This window comes from Gekko japonicus, unplaced genomic scaffold (assembly GCF_001447785.1).
Source record: "Gekko japonicus isolate JY-2015 unplaced genomic scaffold, Gekko_japonicus_V1.1 scaffold7, whole genome shotgun sequence".
NCBI lineage: Eukaryota > Metazoa > Chordata > Lepidosauria > Squamata > Gekkonidae > Gekko > Gekko japonicus.
Genome location: NW_015159711.1, coordinates 3,258,379 through 3,270,459, shown reverse-complemented (window position 1 = coordinate 3,270,459; position 12,081 = coordinate 3,258,379). Strand labels below are relative to the sequence as shown.

At 46.2% G+C, this 12,081-nt stretch overlaps 1 protein-coding gene across 1 annotated transcript in view; it reads right to left on the bottom strand.

The window, feature by feature from the left end:
* Positions 1-12,081, bottom strand: part of ZNF395 (zinc finger protein 395) — a 44,766-nt gene that overhangs the window by 32,114 nt on the left and 571 nt on the right. The gene's annotated exons all lie outside the window — the stretch shown is intronic.

Sequence of the window (12,081 nt, the reverse complement as noted above, 5' to 3'; positions counted from 1 at the left end):
TCTGGTTGGCTCCGCCTGCTGTGGCTGCCATTTTGTGGTTGGCTCAAATTTTGGACTGCAACTGATTTCATCACTGGAGTAACTCTCATGGGGATCTACCTCAACGCTCTGACCCCTAACTCCAGCCTCAGTCCTACTGAGACACTTTCACTATGTGATCTCACTACAGCCCTGTGCTCCCAGTATTAACAACCCCACCTTCTCTCTCCTCTGGCTCTTACTCTTCTGTCTTTGGGATTTTAACTTGAATGGCTCTGAACCCTCCCCTTTTTCTCAGATTAGATTAATCTTCCCCAGGCCATGTTTTTTTAAAAAAAAAAAAAAGGAGAGCCTAAAAATGCCTTTCATTGCAGACAACAGAGGATAATTGTTTTAAAATCCAGTGTGTATCCAGCGTTAATGTTGATTTTTCTTCATTTCAAAGGTAAGGGAAAGGCAAACAATGCGACTTGAAAAAATATTCAGCAACTGCAATCTTATACACACACACACTCTCCCTCTCACTAGGGATCCCACTATAGTTGCCAGCCTCCAGGTGGGGCCTGGAGATCTCCTGGAGTTACAACTGCTCTCCACGCACGCCGGGCGGGGGGGGGGGGGGGGGCGGACGGCTGAGGTCCACCAATCTCCAGTCTCACCAGGAGCCACCCCCAAATCTCCACGAATTTCCCAACCCAGAGTTGGCAACCCCACTCCTACTCCTGCCATTTACCAGCCTCATGTTAGCAACCCCAGATCTCACTCCCTGGACTGCAATGGAGCCACTTCCCAAACAAATGTACATAAGATTACTCAGTACTACTTTCATGAGGATGAACTGAAACACCACAAAGGAGTGAGCAAACTTTAATTAACGTTCAACAAAATACTTTGACATTCTGCCTGAAGAAGAGTTCTGCTTAGCTAAAAAGTTGCTCACTACTTAATGAAGTTCTTAATAAAAGGAATTGTCCTAATATTGCCTGCGGGGTCCTAGTGGCTACCTGCAATTTCTACATTACTCAGAAAGATTATTATTAACCACAGTTACTAAGATGTGAATTCCATTTATAATAAATGGGAATTACTTCCAAGTAAACATGCATAGGGTCGGAGGAACAAAATGTCATCACTAATCTAACTTTCCTTTGCATCAAGGGGACGCTCAAGTTTTGCTATTAGCCTAGGGAAGCTCCACGCAAATTCTAATGAGTAGGCAGAAGGGATAAGTGAGGTGGTGAAGCTACCCAAGGGAAATTATTTTAGAATGGTGAACTTCAGTGTACATCCCAGACAAGTGGAGGAATAAGAAATCGCCACCTCCTGGCTAAGCAGTTCTCCCAAGAAGAGCCAAAAATCACCAGTTTGTTTTGGTGAATTTGAGCAGTGTCAAATGGAAGCCACAGCCACCAGTGTTCCCTCTAAGCTGAGTTAGTGTGAGCTAGCTCACAGTTTTTTAGCCTCCGGCTCACACATTTTTGTCTTAGCTCAGGAAGGATGGCTCCAAAGCAAACTAATGTATGCAGTAGCCAAGTGGCTCGCTCACAACTTTAATGCCAGCAACTCACAAAGTAGAATTTTTGCTCACAAGACTCCACAGCTTAGAGGGAACATTGACAGCCACCCCAAAACCTTATGGATTTTTTAAAAAATTTCTCCTTTCTTAGGAAGGTTTAATTTCTTCTAGAGAAACCCAAAGTTCTATTAGTGTGGACACCTATCTCAAGCCAACATTCTTCTAATTCCATCCAATACAGTTGCTGTATCAGCAGCTGTACACACAAACCTGGGCACATGCTAGTCAGGGGGTTAATAGATGGGCATTTGAATGAGCATTCAGACATGAGACCAAACCTAGAACAATGGGCGGCAACCACCCGTGGATGCCCACCTCATTTTAGCCTACAGCTCTTAAAAGCAAACATATACAAGACACTTGGTGAACTTTCCACACATACACAAGGCAGCAGAGGAGAAGGTTCTCTTGCATTATTAAACAATGTCCAGCTGAACTCCCCTGAAAATTCAAAAATTCTTATTAGAAAAAATTGCTATGGAAGCAGAAGTACAAGGATTAACTAAAAATATGCTTACAGAAACTGTCCTTGATTTAGACAAACAGCGAGGAGGAAAAGGATTTTTTAAAAAAGAACGAAAGAATGATTAACTAAAATAATGCCGCTTTTTTGTCTCTGCTGCAATTGGAGAAAGTTTATATACTACATATATCACATCTGTTTTTTGTAGAGAGTCTACACCATGAATGAAACCTCCCGTTTCAGCATCATATCCTCTACACCCCACACCCCAAACATTTCTGGATGTCCCTGTGCCTCAAGAAAGGTCAACTGGGCCCTTGGACAGGAACCCCCAGCAGCAGGCAAAGAAGCTCTAATGAAGCCTAGAAAGAATTGCCAAGGGCCATCCCAGGAGGAGGGAAGGGCTAGCGTCCATGAAGAACAGTTGCAAGTTAATGACAAAAACGGGGTGCATATGAAACAAGACAAAAATAGAAGCACTGCCCAGGGCCATTCCCAGATTGCAGTGAAAACCCCAAATGGCAACAGACAAACCATTCCCACTAATACGAAATAAGAGGTATTCTGTATCAGGACATCCTCCTGCAGAGACCCCAGTAAAACAAACAATAGAAACTCCGGACACAATTGTGACTCATGGGACAGATCGACCCATCTCTCACTCCATGTCCTTCAGGGAGCTGCCATCTGAGGACTGCCACTTCTCCTAGCTTCATGATAAAGTCATCTCTCAAATACATTTCAAGACCAAAGATCCCTAGCAGCCTCGCAATTGTTGGCAGCCGTAGAGTCTAACTTCTACACATTCAGCAGTGCCAGCCTGAAAGCCACACATGCCAACAGAAAACCCTGCCCCCTAGCCCAGATGTGTGTGGGTACAAGCAACAGGTTCTCAAGGGAATGTACGTTACACTGGGCTTGACAAAAGAGAGGCAGAGTGTTCCCTGTGCACATTTCCAGCACGGGTTTGTGCAACTGAATGAAGAGGTAGTCTTTATTTTGCATTTCCCAGTACACATGTATACACACACACACACACACACACAAATTAAAAAAGAACTGTCTGGGAGGAAGGTACACAAACAAAACTGATGCCCACGCATCCCCAAGGGACAATGTTGGCAGGAAACAAGTCACTAAGCTAAGGGATGGTTTTCTCAAAGCCAGATAAGCTTCTACTGTGTAAACAAGGGGTTCACTTCTAATTCAGCAAAACATAGTCTGTTCAGCCCTGACCTGGATGGCCCAGGCTAGCCCGATGTCATGAGATCTCAGAAGTCAAGCAGGTTAGTCCTTGGATGGAAGACAGCCATGGAAGTCCACGGTTGCTAGGCAATAGCAATCCACTTCTGTTCGTCTCTTGCCTTGGAAACCCTATGGGATCGCCATAAATCAGGTTCGAATTGAGGGCACTTTCCACCACCATAGGCGTTTCTTAAAAAACCCAAAAAACCAGGCTATCAACCATCATTGGGCCAGCATGATCTACAAAAAAACAGGGATGAATCCAAGTCCAAGACTCAAGCCTGCAAACTTGTAAAGTAAAATACTCAGGTGGTTCTGAATATGTGCAGATTACTTTTATGAATATTCCAACGACATTTTGTGTGGCACATCACCACCAAGTATTATCTGCTCAGTTTTAAAAGCCCCTTCATGAGGACTAAGGATAACAAAAGCCTTACTGTCTGGCCAACTTGATAGTATTTCATCTTCCGTGAAGACACTGCAAAACCACAAAGTTCATACTTATAAAGCATCCCAGATACACCAACCTTGATCATTGGTCTTCCGTAAGTACACTTCTACTCAATTTTTTTAAAAGATCATCTGACTGGCAGAAAAGTTTAATGAGTAACACCCACATAGAGCATTAATTCAATAGACCCAAGTTCAAATAAGATCCATGGCTCAGTGGTCAAGTATCTGCTTTGCAGGCCGAAGATCCCAGGTTCTCTCACCAGCATCTCCAGTTAAAAGACTTCAGGTGCTGTAAAAGACTGCACCTTGACCCCAGAAAGCAGCTGTCAAGCCAAAATAGAAATTCCTTTTTTTCTAGCCAGGATGAATGCACTTCCATCAGCAATTCTGAGGGGCCATGATATGAAAATCACATTCCAGGACAGATATTGAGGATGTGGATGGGGAGAGCTTGAAACACTGGATCACATGATCTTGTATTGCCCATGTTATGACCTATACGGAGGATAATGGTTGGATCCAGTCCTGAGCAATTCAGTGTCTGTTAACAGAACTAAGACTGTACCATTTTTATTAAGGGATGAGGATCCAAGAATTTCTTTAGCTATGGCAAAATTCTCAGAGGTGATTACGTGGAGGGAAAGATGAATGATAGGGTTAAGATTTTTTTAAAGGGTTAATTCCAAATTTAGAAATAAACTAGCATTTAAAATACAGAGAAATATATACATATATATATAATAATAAAATAATAAAAATAATTCAGTCTGGCCTGACTTGAGACTTTTGGTCAAATGAGTTGACCATTAAAGGAAAGGGAACAGACAAAAACCGGGTTACAGGGACCACTGGTTTAGTCAGCATTAAAGCCTCTGCATTCTAGGCTTTCTCAGTCTCATATCCTCATCTGTAAAATGGGGTCAGCCATGGGACCTGCCTTGTAGCACTACTGAGGAACTGAGCTGAGGAACAAGATAAGGAACTGCTCTTACTTGTTCTGCCAATAAACTTGAAGGATACAAATTTTCCAAATAATAACAAGAAATCAACTGTGTCACAACAACAACAAGACATCAACTGTGTCCTGTTCTTAATTCTGTGGTGGAGGAAAGTACCATCAAGTCAGAGCTGAACTTACGGCGAGACCGTAGGGTTTTCAAGGCAACAGACGTTCACAGGTGGTTTGCCATTGCCTGCCCCTGCATCACAACCCTGGATTTTCTTAGTGGTATCCAATCCAAATATTAACCAAGGACAACCCTGCTTAGCTTCCGAGATGTGACCAGATCAGGCTCTAATTCTGTAGATGATGAACTCAATATTGTAAGAAAAGAATTGAGACTTTTCTGTGCCATTCACTTTCTGGGCCCTGAACCTCAGGTTGTAAGCAACACAGGCAAGAAAAGGCCTGCTTACCAGTAGGGGTTCTACTCATGAGCAAAACAAAGAAGGCAGGAACTGGGCATGGCTGAGGGGCCAAATACTAGAGAGAAGAAGGGGAGAAAGAATCAACACAATATATAAATCAGAGAGCATTGCGGGGGGGGGGGGGGGGATGGAGCCAGTGTGGTATGGTGGTTAGTGAGCTGGACTATCAGCATATGGGAGATGTAGGGTCAAATCCCCACTCAGCTCTCTGGGTGGGCTTCAACCTGTAACTCTCTCAGCCTAACATATCCCACAGGGTTGTCATGATGACATAAAGGGGGAGGAAAACCACACAAGCCGCCCTGAGCTCCTTGGAGAAAGGGCGAGATAACAGTGTATAAACTGGGAGTGTCATGGTACTGGAAACCCTAAAATTGATTTATTTTTTAATTACTTTAAACCAACAAATGCAGAAACATTCAGCAAAAATCTTGGGCAAGGAAATGGCATAAGGAGATCTAGCTTCTTGTACAAGAAACTATCAAAATGCACATTTAAAAATCCATCTTGGCGCCCAAGTTTGATTCCTCTCAGCAAATACTGAGTTTTGTCATCCACACACTGCTGCCAAAGACTGAAATCTCCTGCTGGGTATAAAGGTTCATGCCACGACGTGTATTTCAAGATTCGTTTTTGAATTGCCGTGTCAAAATTCAAATCCCAAAATGTGAGGCCTGGAGGATTCGGTTGGCAAATTAAAGTCTGCTGTTTACGAATGTCTTAATGTTTCCACATGCCTTCTTTACCACCTTACCCAGCCTGAACAGGAGATATTTCTGGCTGAATACTCAAAATGTGAGAGACATTTTTTGTTCCGAAGATACAGATTTGACAAATGCCGAGATGTTAGCTTCTCGGTTTTCAAATTTAGGGATGAAAGACCCCAGCTGGGGATAGAAAGGGAGCACTTTTTAAGTGGACGAAGAACTACAGTGATTTAGTAAACCCCACAAGAACCCTGCAAGATAGGCCAGCACAATTAAGTCTGAAGAGCAGACAACTGAGAGGGGATATGAGAGCCATCTTCAAGTAGTTGAAGGGCTGTCATATAGAGGATAGAGCTGAGTTGTTCTCTTTTGCCTCAGAAGGTCAGAATTAAATCAAAACAGTTTTTGACCAAACATTAGGAAGAACGTCTTGACAGGCTGCAGTTACACACACTAAATAATCCACTTTCAATGCACTTTCCAACTGGATCTTGCCAGTTCACACAGTAAAAATCCAGTTGGAAAGTGCACTGAAAGTGGATTGAAAGTGGATTATTTAGTGTGTGTGAGACCGCAGCCGGAGAGCGGTTCCTCAGTGGAACAGGCTTCCTCAGGAGGTGGTGGGCTCTCCTTCCTTAGAGGCTTTTAAACAGAAGCCAAGATGTCCATCTGACAGCCGTGCTGATTCTGTGAACATCAGCAGATCATGCGAGGGAGCGCAGAACAGGATGAATCAGCGCTCAGCTATCATGGCTCATTTTGTACATGCCCAGAGTAATACCAATCATCACTTTTGGTTCTGGAAGAGATTTTCCTCCATGCCAAACTGGCCAGGGATCCCTGGAGGCTTCTTGCCTTCCTCTGGGCATAGAGCAGGGGTCACTGGGGGAGAGGGGGGAACTAGTTACGAATTTCCTCTATTGTGCAAAGGGTTGGACTAGATGACCCTTGAGGTCCCTTCCAGCTCTATGTTTCTTGTTATCCCCATAATGCAGATAGGAGGACAGAGGCTGAGGTAATTGCCATAGACAGATAAGCATTGTCATAGGCTGTGGTCACACACACTAAATAATCCACTTTCAATCCACTTTCAGTGTGCTTTCCAACTGGATTTCACATGCAACAAGCCCCACCCCCTGCTCCCAGCAGCCCTCAATCAGAGCAAGAAGCAACCAGGTAAGTTGCAGAGCACCCCCCCCCCGGTCCAAAACAGTCCAGTGGCACCTTTAAGACAAGTTTTATTCAGGTACAAGCTCTCCCTCCTCTGCAAGGCCAGATCTGCACATCCCACCCCCCAATAGCTAGCAATTCAAAACAGTCCAGTGGAGCCTGAGTGGTGGGTGTTGCCTTCTGACACACTTCCGGTGATGTCAGGGGGTGTGGCATATGCAAATAAGTTATGCTAATGAGCTCCCGCACCTCTTTTTCTAAGAAATGACCCCTGCTAATGTGGTATAGTGGTTAAAAGTGCTGGAGTAGTACTGGAAGACCCAGGTTCAAATCCCCACTCTTGCTATGGAAGCTTGCTGGGAGACCTTGGGCAAGTCACGCTCTCTCAGCCTAACCTCCCTCACAGGGTTGCTGTAAGGATAAAAAGGGAGAAATGCTGCTTTAGGTCCCTATTGGGGAGAAAGGCAAGGAGAAATGAAATAAATAGCTGCCCTGCAGTGATTGAATTCACAGCTGATGTGATATATGAACCACTGACTCACTATGTACACACTAGGGCTGCCAAGTGGGGGCGGGAGGGCGGGTAAACCCCCGCTTTGGAGGATCGATTTCCGCCGCCGCGGAATCGGGCCCCGGGGGGAACCCCACCCCGGCATGCACATCACCAGGAAGTGATGTGTGTGTGGCGCGCGCGCTTTGCACGCGCGCTCCAGGATCCACTTGGGAGTCCCCCGCTGCAGAGGTAAGCTATACTTGGCAACCCTAGTACACACTGACTGAAGACATCAGACTTCTCAATGCAACAGAGGGCAATAAGACTTCTGAGTAAGTGTGTACATCACCACAAACATACAAGACAATCTGATGCACATTTGCTTGGAACTAAGTCCTGCTGTACCGGGCCTGGATAGCCCAATCTTGTCAGATCTCAGAAGCTAAGCAGGGTCGGCACCTTCGGTGACTTAGAGGCAGGCAACAGCAAGCCACCTCTGAACATCTTGTGCCTTGAAAATCCTACTGTGGTCGCCATAAATCAGCTGTGACTTGATGGCAACAACAAAAACAAGAAGTCCTACTGTGTCCTATGGGGGGAAATATATAAACAAAGTCCTACTGCGTCCAATGGGGCTTAGCTACAGATAAGTGTACTTCTCAGCTTTCACTCAATATCTACTGAAAGAATATGTGAAGCATCACACACAACGTTATTATGCCAAAGGTCTTGGAATGATAGCATCTGGCCCTACAGACTTCAATTAAACTGACCAGCCTCTGGATTAATTAGAACTCAGATCACACCCACTTCTGCCTGTGCTTTCCTAGCCTCAGTACTGAAGAGGAGCAAAGGGTGGCCGGCTGGGCGGCACATTAACGGGTTAACAGATCAGAGACCGGAGGAAGGGGGGAGGAGCTAGAGCTCTGGCAGCTTTCTTAGAAGGCAAGCCTGCAGCTTGTAAACTTAGATCTGATATCCTCAGCATATTCCTGCAAAGCGGCAGGGAGGCGATTGTTACACGGGGGTGTGGCATTCTTGCCCAGAGGCAGAAGCGAAGGGCATAAGGGTGCAACAAGGAGGGGGAAAGAGAGCAAAGACTGCAGAACTGGATGCATGCAAAGCACAACCTGAAGGGGCCCATTTTATTCCTCATTTTTACATCTCTTTCTGGAAGGCAATAGTAGCCTGGCACACTTGGAAGTCACCTTTACAATGCCTTCCAATCCCTCCTCCCCTCTTCTTCATCATCATAGCAACAGGCCTGCGCTACGGGGGAAGCTGATCTTACCAAGGAGGGGAGAACAGGATAGAGTACTTTGCACAAGGCACGTGCAGGGGGGGGGGGGTGCGGATGGGCCCAAAAGCAGAAGTTGAGCAGTTTTTTATTCCCCACATGACAATTCCCTCTGCGCTACAAATGGCAGACATATTCACCTCTCAAGTTAATGCTGATTTACTGCTCAGTTCTGCTCTCTCCTCACATGCTTCTGATGGACAGTCCTTTTATTTTATTTTAAAGAGCAACTTGTACTTTGTCCATTCAGAAGTTCATTTGACAGCCCTTACAAAAAACCTCAATTTCTAAAGTACAAAAACTGATCCAGAAAGTGTGGTAGTTTTTGTGACGATACAAGAATGAACCAATCGGTGCTGTGCACAGCTGGCTTCTGCTGCAAACAAATTCATTTCTGCTGAAATCAGGCCCAAAGATAGCTTTGTATATCTGAACAAATCATGGTGAGTGCACTACCACAATGGTCCCACCACACAAATTGTGCATTATGTGTGTACCTCGAGCATTCTTAATTGACTAGGTTTAAACCCCAAGTACTTCTCATATACAAGAGAGTTTTAGTGCAAACTCGGGAAAACAGAAGTAACGGGCAGGGGAGGGGTATGTCTGAAGCATTTTTCTTTGGAGCAAAGGTACTAGCCACTTTGAAAGTGACTCAGACTTATTCTCCTAGTCCACAGCACGAGTTATCAGCCAGCAAGAGCAATACACAGATACTCTGGTACATGGGCAGAGCAGCATATGACAGCCCCAAAGAGAAAAACTTCAGTAAGCATTTCCTAGCAGTCCAATCCTATCCAGTGTTAACTCCAGTTAAACCCACTGAAATCAAGGAGCATAGCCTACCCTAGAGTAACTCTGCATAGAACTCCACTTTTAATTAATCTCTCAGGTTCAGGCCAATATGTTCATTGCCGGCCCATTTCACTAAAGAGGAAAACAAAAGCCATAGAGACAACATGCCCAGTGGAATGTCCAGCACTTAATGGTTAGGACGGCCACACAAGAGTGCAGAGAGGAGCATTGAAAGGCGACAGCAGTAGGCATACAAGACAGAACAGATCTACACACACCATGTAACCAGATGTTGCACCTTTCCTTGGACTGTCTTCTTCTCTGGACCTGCAGGTAAGATTATATCAAGCATGAATGCCCCACTATAGGAAGGGGAAAAAATCCTCTCCCCGCACCGTGGTAAAACTCTTCCTGAGAAGCTAGTTTTTGACATGCAGGGAATTTTATTTTTCTTGGAGGAAAATTTAGTCATGAGATATCCCCAACACCAGCTGGCTACACTGGTGCAAGCAGGGGGGAAAGGCAGTTTCCTCCAAGAAAAATACAATTCCCTGCATGTCAAAAACTAGCTTCTCAGGAAGAGTGGGTCTATATCTGCAAAATGCAACACTCAGCCCCCGATTTCACCCCTAATTTATCTGCCTGTACTAGTTTGTGCACGTCCTCAAAGGGTAGGCAACCAACTTTTGAAAACTTCCCTTCCTGGTCTCCTGTACAGGATTCTTCTATGCCCTAGGCCTAGGCAATCAAGCAACCGTGACTTGGGAGCCTGAGCCACAGCCAGCATATCAGGAGGGAGCATAAAGAAATGGCAGAGCGTGCAAAGGAAGGACAGGGTCTACTACCTCCCAGGGATGGTAACAAGGTATGCTGAATGCCACTGAACAATGTGGAGTGAGAAAGAGAGCAGTTGCATCACACGTCTCGAGGAATGGGATATGACTCACAGGGGGTGCGGCTCACACACAGCGGAATCGAGATAAAATCCACGTCTGCGCTACAGGTTTCATGGGACAGGGAGGTGAGAGCCAATTAGCGGGGGGTGTGGTGGCCCGTGTGAAAAACAGAAACATGGGCATGCACTGGAGTCAGGCACCGTATTCAACAAGACTGCAACCTTTCCCATTACAGTGATGATGGCCAGTAAGAAGGGAGAAAGCAGGTTGCAGCAACAAATGAGCAACGCTGCTTCCTAGCTCTGGAATGACTCCTTCACCCACTATAATTGGAAGCCTGAACTGGCATCCAGGACGATTACCTTAGACTAGGGATCAGCAACTGGAGGCTCAAATCCAGTCCACTGACAGGTGTCATCTGCTGCCCCCTGGACAATTTGAGACGTCAAAGAGGTATAAAGACATGGCATCTGGGGCAACCAATGGCAGTTTGGGGGGTGGGGGACAAGGCTTGGGAATAAGCAGATACAATTCTACACTTTCAGTGCTATGCTTTGCTGCTGCCCATTCCCCTAAACCAATTTCTTCTGCATCCAGGGCAGAATTTCTAAAATGAAAGATGCCACAGCTGAAGCCTGCCTGGAGGGCCCAAACTCAGAAGCTAGACTTACAGCCTTTCACCTGGCTGCTTAAAATATCAGTCCCTTTGAGGGGACTGATTGCAGTTATCAAACTGTAGTATTAGTAGGCGCAAGGGTCAGGTTGTAAAGTATGGAAGTCCCACCATACTGGGGAGGACTTACTCCTGAGTAAATGTGCTTCAGATCGGGCTGCACAAGGCAAAGGAAGGTGCCTGCCAACTAAAGTTGCCACCTGGACATGGGAGGGTGGCAAATGTCCTATCCCTTTACTAGAGGTTTAATATTCACAACTTGGCAGTTGAAGCTTTTCAAGGTATTGCCCTAGGTATAACACTACGTGATAACTGCTGCAGAGCAAAATGATGTTTGAAAGTTGGCAGCGCATGTAAGAAGGGGCAGAGGATGGCCACACCAGCAGGTATCGTAGGGTTGTGTGAAAAGTAACACAAACGAAGCTGCAGGAAAACACAACAAGGTCAGTTACATAAGAGGGTAACTCTTAGCTGGATCCAAAAATTGCAACAGGGGAGGGGAGGGGGGGAGGTGTAACAGAGAAACCAGCGCGCCCGGCTGTTGCAAAGGGGGCAGCGGTGCGGTTAGCGCCACAGGAAGACGCACGGCGAACGCACACGAAGGGGCGTGGCCTGGGCGCCAAGCGGAGGCAGCATGACATGGCCGCGAGAAGCAGGGGGCGTGGCGACTGTGCCGATCCCGGCTGCCAGAGGAGTGGGCGTGCCATGTGGAGAGAGAAGGCAAGGCGCGGTTGCAAGCAAAGAGGGAGCGACGCTGCTGGAGGGCTGGAGCAGGAGCCGGGCGGGCTCCAGAAGGGGGTGTGACGGCGGGGCTCGCCAGAGCGGCAGAAGCCGAACCGAGCAAGAGGGTGTTTACTCTTTGCGCGCTGCCGGCCTGTGCAGAACTGACACTGAAGGAAGAGC